Genomic DNA, 9,001 nt, shown 5'->3' with positions numbered 1-9,001 from the left:
TGGTATAATTATTTCCTTAGGATAAAGCCCTAAAAATAGAATATGATTTTACTGATATGTGGAATCTAATGAATAAAATAAACTAACAAAAAAAATAGAAACAGGCTCATAGGCACGGAGAAGAGACAGACAGCAGCAGCTGTCAGAGGGGAGAGGGAGAGGGGCAGGGTGGAAAAGGTGAAGGGATTAAGAAAAATAAAAAACCTCATAGACAACAGTATGGTGATTACCAGAGGGAAGGGAGGTAGAAGAAGGTAAAGGAGGCATAAATGATGATGGAAGGAGACTTGACTTGGGATAGTGAACACACAATACATATACAGATAATGTGTTATAGAATTGTGCACCTGAAACCTATATAATTTTATTAACCAAAGTCACTCCAATAAATTCAATTTTTTAAAAAAAGGCTTAAAAATGGAAATGGAAGATTATGAGCATTTCGAAGGCTTTACTGCGTTGTCTTTAAGGTGCATCTTTAAGGTTGCTTCTGGACAAATTCCTCTGTGTAGCCAGTGTGGGGTCTGGAGCTCTGAGCACAGAAGCGGCCAGGACGCCCAATCAACATGCTTGCGCAGTGCGGGCCGTCCTTAGCTGGGCAGCTGAGGCCTGACCTGGAACCCAAATATCCTCTTGGCACCACAGGGGCAACCTGTAATATCCTTTCCTTGAGGGATATTTTCACCAGAGACCCAGATGGGGGCACTTCCTCTGCCATGTCTGGGAATCTCTCCTGGTTCCTGGGCTATTTTAGTTTTAAACCTCTGGAAAATTGTATCTTCCCTGGATCCAATTCTTTCTCAAGTGCTTCACCCTCGCTCACAATAATCTCTGATTCATCTTCTGTTTCCGAAACTTCAGGTGTGACCTCATTTTCTGTTTCTATGAGGATTTCAAATTCTGGAAAAAGGAAGTGGTCTGGAACTGTATTGTCCAAATGATCTGGTTGTACAAGCCTGCTTATGTCCAGAGCTAATTTGGGGACCTACACAGCCATAAACCCTGCAGAGATGAGCCGCAGACCTGATGGGGAAGGACACGGATCTCCCATCTCTGGGGAAGGACACTCAGGAGGCGGCTCATATGAGTACAAGTCCTTTTTCCTAGGTGGCTGATTTGTAAAAATTCGCAGGCTCACTCAACATCGAGGCCACTCGTGGCCCTAGAAGAGGAGCAGGCTGGGATAGAGGCTAGAGGGGACAGGGGCGTGTACAGCTGGAGAGGGCACGCCAGTCCTGGAGGCGAGGAAAATTCCGGACTCCTTGTCTGGAACTACTGGTCTCTCCACCCTCATGTCTGCGCCACCCCTTGAATCCCGCTCCGCCGCTCCAGGGCACACCCCAGATTTAATGATCTGAGTTACATCATCATAGATTAGTGTTGCCTGTTTTGAACGACCAATGTGAACCACACAGTATGTTCTCTTCAGTGCTGACTTTATTCATGGAACACAATGTCTGAGAGACACAGTATCTATGTGTGAAGCAGCAGATCGTGTTTGTCACTGGGGAGCATTCGTTCCACTTGGTGAACTTACCACTATCTACCTGTCTGTCTACCACTGATGGATACGTGAGCCGTTCGCAGTTTGGGACTGGAACGAATGAGGCTTCTCTGAACATTCCTGTACATGTCCTTTTGATGAATCCAATATTATAAGTATATTTTAATTAATGGAGGGAGGAATCAAGCTTCCCATGTATTTATCATTTCAGACCCTGGGACTAGGGCTGGTCACCTCCCCTAAGTAAATATGAAATTCCAGGCCAGCAGATTGGGGCCTTGAGTGGCAGCTGGTATCTGCATGCCCATCAGGATAAGCTGATTTAACCACTCCGTTGTGCTCTGCACTTCTCACAGGCTCTCCTACCATCCCCCCCCACCCCCACCCCCACCTTCACTGTGCACATTTCACTCAGGTGACAAATCCATCCTGGGTACGACCCAAAAGAAGGCTTGCTTCAGTTGTCCATGGTTCCATCCCATTGGCAGAGCTCCCTTTGAATGAGACCAATGCTCAGAACCACACCAATCAGGGCAAAAAATAGCCCATAATAGAAGGAAGTTTCACCTGTCTGAACACATCGCTGCATATTCCACAGGTGAGTGAGGAGATCCAGGCGCACTGGTGAATTGCAAGTTGGATTAGTTACCACAGACACCGTGGGAACCTACGCCTGTTTATCTCAAGAGCTGTACCAGGGCTTCTTTCTCTGAGGATCCTTCATGTTGAAAAGTAAAAAAGGCCAGCCAGGCCAGTGTGGCTCCGTGGTTGAGCATCGACCCAGGAACCAGGAGGTCACGGTTTTGATTCCCAGTCAGGGAACACGTCTGGGTTGCAGGCTGGATCCCCATTATAGGGTGTGCAGGATGCAGCTAATCAATGATTCTCATCATTGATGTTTCTCTCTCTCCCCCTCTCTGAAAGTAATAAAAACATAAATCACATTTAAAAAGTAAAAAAGGCCAAATAACTTATTAAAATCTTGGTTTATTTTAAATACCCACATTTAAACATTGGGGTGATTAGCTCTAGCTCAGAAATGCCCTGCCATATTGGGGCTGTTTAAAGGGTTTACAAAATTATGAAAATAGTGCCCTTCAGGGGGAGTTGGATGGTAATGGGACAAGTGCACAGTTGTAGGATGGACTTGGTCCATCTGTCAGCTCTCTCCATGATGGGGGTAGTCACCTCTTAGGAGAAGGAAACCGGTTGATCCTTTTGAGGTCTGAGCCCGGTGCACTGCATGCCTGGATGACCTGGGACAGGTTCGGCCTCAGCTTGGAGACAATAACCCTGAGAAGAACCAGAGGGATTGGAACCAAGAGTGAGTTCCTGGGATCCAGGGCTCTCCCAGGACCTGCTGGCTCCAAGTCATAGCTCAGCAATGTTTTCCAGGTGAGTCGACCTTGGGGGACCTGGGGACAGTCAGCATCCTGAGGCAGCAGTGTCTCTCTGGAGCATGGTGTCCAATATGGCAGCCCCTGCACACATGCTGCTTTTAAGTGAATTAAACTTAAACAAAATGAAAAATTCACTGTCTAAGTTTCATGAATCACATTTCAAGTGTTTAATAGTGTCGACAAAAGAAACATCCAAATCTGTAGAGAATTTTATATAAAGTTTAAACTGAAGACATATACTGGGGAGCAAGACCTCAAACACTCTGGAGAATAAGTTTTGCAGCCACTTGTATGCAGCTGAAATTAAGCAGTGAATGTAAGGAAGATTATGTGGAGGTGGGAGAAAGCAAGAGGGGATGGGATGATGGGATAATTAGGAAGATAATGTGCTTTCTTAAGGGCAGTTGTGCCTTCAAGTAGTGTTACTTATGGCACCTTAAATGTTGTGGGGAAGCACGGGACTTAGTTGGAAAGTCTATGAGGAGGATTCTCTGAAAGGTCAGGGGCTGCTAGAGGGACCTTGCTGAAGGCAGCAGCGCCTGCCTTGACTTTTCCAAACAAGTCCAAGCCCCCAGGTGTTTTGCTGGAATCTCTATGTTTAGGCTTTAGACACGACCTCCTAGAAGCATGTGCTTTTTCAAGGATACTTACCCTGCTGATTGTATCTAGAGGTTAATTTTAGTTCAAGCTGTTGTTACAATAAAAGCCTAAAGAGGCAGGCAATCGGGGCTGTTTTGGTGCTTCCTGCCAAGCAGCCCCTTAGCTTTCTCTTTCACAGAAACCTGTGTCAGAGTAATCCATTCATCCTTCGCTCAGGGTCTGCTGGTCAGTCCCAGCAAAAGATGTGTTAAGCAGATGAACAAGAGCAATGGACTGGGCTAAAGAAGTTACAGGCCTGGGGTGGGACTACCCACCATGACCTGCCCAGTTAGGAATTTGTGATTTATTACAGCACCACTTTTTTTTTGTCCACAATAGCCTCGGGTGTCTGGTGGCTACCACACTGAACAGTGCAGATAAAGTGCATGCCCATCACTGCAGAAGGATCTAGTGGGCCGTCTAGGCTAGGTGCCTTCAGAGGAGAATACAAAGAGTCTCTCAGTGACTGAGTCAACAAAGTTGGCACAATGAAGAAAGGTTCGAGTTTCTCAACTTTGTGGTTCTTCTCCTGTAAATAAACCCTCTGTGTGTGCTTCACCTGGACCTCTTCCCATCACCCGGTGGGAATTGTCTTTACCCAGACCATGTTCCTGGGGAGTCTCATTATGTCATTTAGAAGTGTTTAATGTAGTCAGCAAAAATATCATTGAATCGTATACTTTAAAGAGGTAAACCTTATGGTGCGTAAATTATATCTCAATAAAAAGTACTCAGTATAAATTTTGTAAATAAAGCAAAATCACTTCTATGTAATATATGTCATTACGGTACCTGCAGAAGTCCTTTTGAAAAGAAATAATAAATAAAGGCAAGAAATAAACACTTATTTTTTAATTTATTTTTTTAATCCTCACCTGAGGATATTTTCCCATTGATTTTTAGAGAGAGTGGAAGAGAGAGGGAAAGACAGAGAGAAATATCTATGTGAAAGAAACACATCAATTGGTTGCCTCCTGACCAGGGCCTAGGCCAGGGAGGAGCCTGTAACTGAGGTACGGGCCCTTGACCAGAAAAGAACTTGGGACCCTTTGGTCCACAGGCAGACACTCTAGCCACTGAACTAAACTGGCTAGGGTGAAATAAAAACATATTTAAATGATCTGTCAGAAACTGGGAAGGGACTTCGATATTAACTCTACTGCACCCTGCTGTAGTTTCATTGGTTTCTCCCAGAAGACACAAGAATTCTGGGCTGGAGAGAAAGGACAGTTTCCTATCACAGCAACAGAGAGTGACCAGAGTATCAAAATTTGCACCTGTCCTCCAAGTCCCAGTTCCCACAGGGCGAGGGAAGAGGTCCAGGAGATGCCAGTACAGAGAGCAGGTTGCATTACAGGAGACCATCCACAAAGTGAGGAAATGTGAATTTTTCACATTGGGCAGTAAGCCTGCCTCGCCTTGTCCTGGAGGAAGACCTTGTCACTGTTACACAGGACGCTAAACACATCTACCTGGTGCTCTGGAGGGACACACTCTCCACCTGTCAAGACTTCACTGTACAACAAGCATGTCAAACTCATGCAATGAATATTTTTATGGCCCAGCCAATATAATGGTATGTAAGAAACATTTTAATAAAAATTTCATAACTTAATTTTTATAATATCCTGTTATGCATAATCTATATGTATAAAAGCCTGAGCAATCATTACAACCGGGAAGTGGCTCAAGACCCCCCTAGGCTCAAGCCTTCCTTTGTCTGAGTTCTCGTCCCGCCCTCTGTTCTTCCTGCTCCACCACCCAGGTTCTCCTGGATCCTGAGAAACCTACTCTGCCCACTGAAACTTCTACACTTTCCTCCTTATCTGAACCCCCCAAAAATCTTTCCTCCCCTCCGACTCGTCTGCCTCCCTACCCAGACCCTTTCCCCAAAGCACCTTCCTCTTCGCCATCTGCACCCTCTCCTCCTCTCTCTGCTACCCCGCCTTCGGCAATACCTTCTCCTCTACCTGCTGACCTCCCCCTTCTTCCACCGACTGCTGCAGCCTCTGTAGGAGCCTGAAGCTCAACTGGTCGAGCGACCCCACCCTCCCCCACCCCCGCAGCCGCTGCAGGAGCCGGAAGCTCAAGCGGCCAGACTACTGCTCCTCCTCCACCCCCCCTGCTTCCCCAGTCAGTAAACACAGGTGTTCTCAAGCTCCTCCTCTTCTCTGTCCTCTCAGGGAAGTTGCAGCCTCAGAGGGAGTGGTCAGATTCCACATCCCATTCTCTCTCTTGGATCTCTCCCAGATTGAGAAGCTGCTGGGGTACTTCTCCGCCAACTGCACCTCGTTCATCAAAGAATTCTGATACCTCTCTCAGGCCTATGACCTCACTTGGCATGACATTCATGTTATTCTTTCTTCCTCCCTAACATCAGATGAAAGGGAGAGAGTCTTGGGGGCAGCAATGGACCACGCAGATCAGGTTCACCTTACAGATGCCGATATGCTGGTGGGGGCCCAGGCCGTTCCTCGCCAGAAGCCGGGCTGGGAGTATCAACTAGGTACCCCCGAAGGGCAAAACGGGCGCCAACGCCAAGACCAGCTGCTCCAATGCCTGATGGCCGGCTTACAGGCCGTCTCCCACAAGGTAGTTAATTATAACAAAATGAGAGAAATCACTCAGGGCTCAGATGAGAACCCCGAGGTCTTCCTTAACAGGCTGACTGAGGCTCTGACCTTGTATACTCGTCTGGACCCTGGGTCTGCGGCTGGAGCAACAGTTTTAGCCACCCATTTCATTTCACAGTCAGCACCAGATATTCGAAAAATGTTAAAAAAAAGGCGGAGGATGGCCCTCAGACCCCAGTCCGAGATCTAGTGAACATGGCCTTTAAGGTTTTTGATGCCCTTGAGGAGAAGGCAGAGTCAGATTGGAGGCCAGCCTTCAACAGAAGGTAGACCTGCAGACCCAGGCTTTGGTTATGGCCCTGCGGCGAACGCTGGCAGCCGCCCATGGCCCCAGGGGGGCTGTGCGCCGTGGGGGTGCGACGAGAGGACGAACGCCACCCGGAGAATGCGTCAAATGCGGAAATGAAGGCCACTGGGCAAAGCAGTGCTCCCGGCCCCGGGCTCCAACCAAGTCCTGCCCGGCGTGTGGTCAAAGCGGCCACTGGAAAAGTGACTGCCCCTGGAAAAGTGGCGGCCCCTGGAAAAGTGGCAGGCCCTCTGCGCCCCAGAATGGAGGGGCCACCCTTCCAGGTCATGACCTGCCGCTGGCCATGCTGGGACTGGCCGAAGGCTGAAGGAGCCTGGACTCGATGACCCCCATCACCCTCGCCTAGCCCAGGGTCACACTAAAAGGTAGCGGGTACGTGGGTCTCCTTTCTGGTCGACACAGGGGCTACCTTCTCTGTCTTCCCGGGAAAACTCTCTTTTCTGCTGGTTCCAAAGCCCCTTAGCAACCTGGGTCCTACCCATGATAGGACCCCTGATTCTCATCTGTCTTTTTTCTCCTAGCTCCCTGCCTCCTCAAGTTCATCCGGGCCCGGATCACGGAGATGTCACTGGTGAATGTAAACCAGCTCCTGCTCCATCCCTACACTCGGCTGCCCTCCGACTTGCCTCTGCCTGACCCTGGCCTTTAAAGACCCCCCTCCCTCCTCATCCCTGGTCAGCAGGAAGTGGTCAGAATGAACCAATGCCCCCATCACCAAAAGGCCAGGATGTTAGGTTGAAGAGAAGCTCAGGAGTGGATGCATGCCCCGGCGAGGCAAATGGTTATGAAGATAATGGTCCCTCCCTGGAATTCCTAACAGGTCAGCGTGCCAGACACATGGCCACATAGATACCGGCTCCTCTCTGGAATCCACAACGACCCCCACACAGATACTGACTCCTTCCTGAATACCATGCCGATCCCCGCGGCAGGAACTTCCTCAGCTGAATACTGTGCTGACCCCCATGGTGGTGACTTCCTCAGCTCATGCCCCCCACCCCTCATTAAACACCTGTATAAAAAAGGAGCTCCCCTTCCCTGTTGGCTCAAACTCACTGGCCCTGTCTCTGGGGCTCGTGGGGCTCGCCCAAGAACGTGGATTAAAACCTTCTCTTTTCCCTTTTCTGACAGGCTCGATTCTCTTTTTCTGCATCACGAACTTAACAGGCATTACTGCAAAAAACAAAGTGAAATTTATGATGGATCCAAGATTCATCATACGCATTGCATTATACATCAAGAAGTTTATGCACAAAGGTAATAAACATGGAAAATGTGTTGATACCTATCAAAAAATTTATAAATTTCATAAGATCTCAAATTTAAATCAGCAACAGTTCTCTGCTTTTTCTTATAATGTTTTTCTTTATTGATTAAGGTATTACCTATGTGTCCTTATCCCCCCATTACACCCTCACCCGCCCCCCCCCCCCCCACTCATGCCCTCACCGCCCTGGTGTCTGTGTCCATTGGTTAGACTTATATGCATGCATACAAGTCCTTTGGTTGCTCTCTCCTCCTTACCCCCACCCTACCCTACCTTCCCTCTGAATTTCTCTGATTTCTTAAGTGAATTAGTGAATATACCGACTTGTCCTACTATGCCGAGTTATGTTGGCTATCCTGCTCCAGAGTTCTTAAACAATTCTGGGACTTGAAAGAATATGTCAGTTCTTAATAACTAAAAATCAAGACACAAGCCTGTTTTTTCACACAATATGGTTGCAAGATTTAACAAAACACTCGTGGTTGATAAAACAAAACACTTATATGATTTAAACTTAAAACTACAAGGAAAAGATAAGATTATTACAAACATGTGTGACCAAGTCAAAGCATTCAAATGTAAGCTGTTCTTTAGGAAAAGCTGTTGAAAAATGGTGATTTAATGTACTTTCCGACATGCAACATGAACAAATCAAGTTTAGGTGAAACTACATTGTATCAAAAATACGCAGAAAAAAATTTTAAGCCTTAGAACTGAATTTGAAACAAGGTCTGCAGATTTTAAATTTTTAGAAGACAAGTTTTCTTTGTTTTCTTCTATATTTTCAATAAATATAGAATCAATATCTAATCAAATGCAAATGGAAGTAATTGAGATCCAGTGCGGTTCAGATTTGAAGGCAAAATTCAGTGAAGTTGGTGTGCCTAAATTTTACAAATATTTACCTTCCAGGTTTGAAAATACTCAAAAATTCGCATATGAAATTATTTCCATGTTTGGAAGTACTTATCATGAGAGCAGTTATTTACAATTATAAAAGGAAATAAGTCTCCTGTCAGATGCAGAATTACTGACACTCACCTTGGGTCAGTTTTGAAAGTGATCACTGCAAACAAGATTTCTCCAAAAGTAGGAGCGATAGTAGCAGAGAAGACATGCCAAGTGTGAGGAAGAAACATAAGAAACATTAATTTTATCATTGCTCTTGTTCTTTTTTATTTATACTATACTTTGCAAAATAAACATACGTTTCTATGAAAATTGAAGCTTTTGTTTTTTTGCGGCCATATA

At 46.4% G+C, this 9,001-nt stretch overlaps 1 pseudogene; it reads right to left on the bottom strand.

Annotated features, from left to right (window-relative positions):
- Positions 1-293: 293 nt before the first annotated feature.
- On the bottom strand, positions 294-5,895 carry LOC132225754 (programmed cell death protein 2-like; annotated as a pseudogene).
- Positions 5,896-9,001: the final 3,106 nt, after the last annotated feature.

This window comes from Myotis daubentonii, unplaced genomic scaffold (assembly GCF_963259705.1).
Source record: "Myotis daubentonii unplaced genomic scaffold, mMyoDau2.1 SCAFFOLD_92, whole genome shotgun sequence".
In the NCBI taxonomy this organism is placed as follows: domain Eukaryota; kingdom Metazoa; phylum Chordata; class Mammalia; order Chiroptera; family Vespertilionidae; genus Myotis; species Myotis daubentonii.
This window is presented reverse-complemented; position numbering and strand designations above follow the sequence as displayed.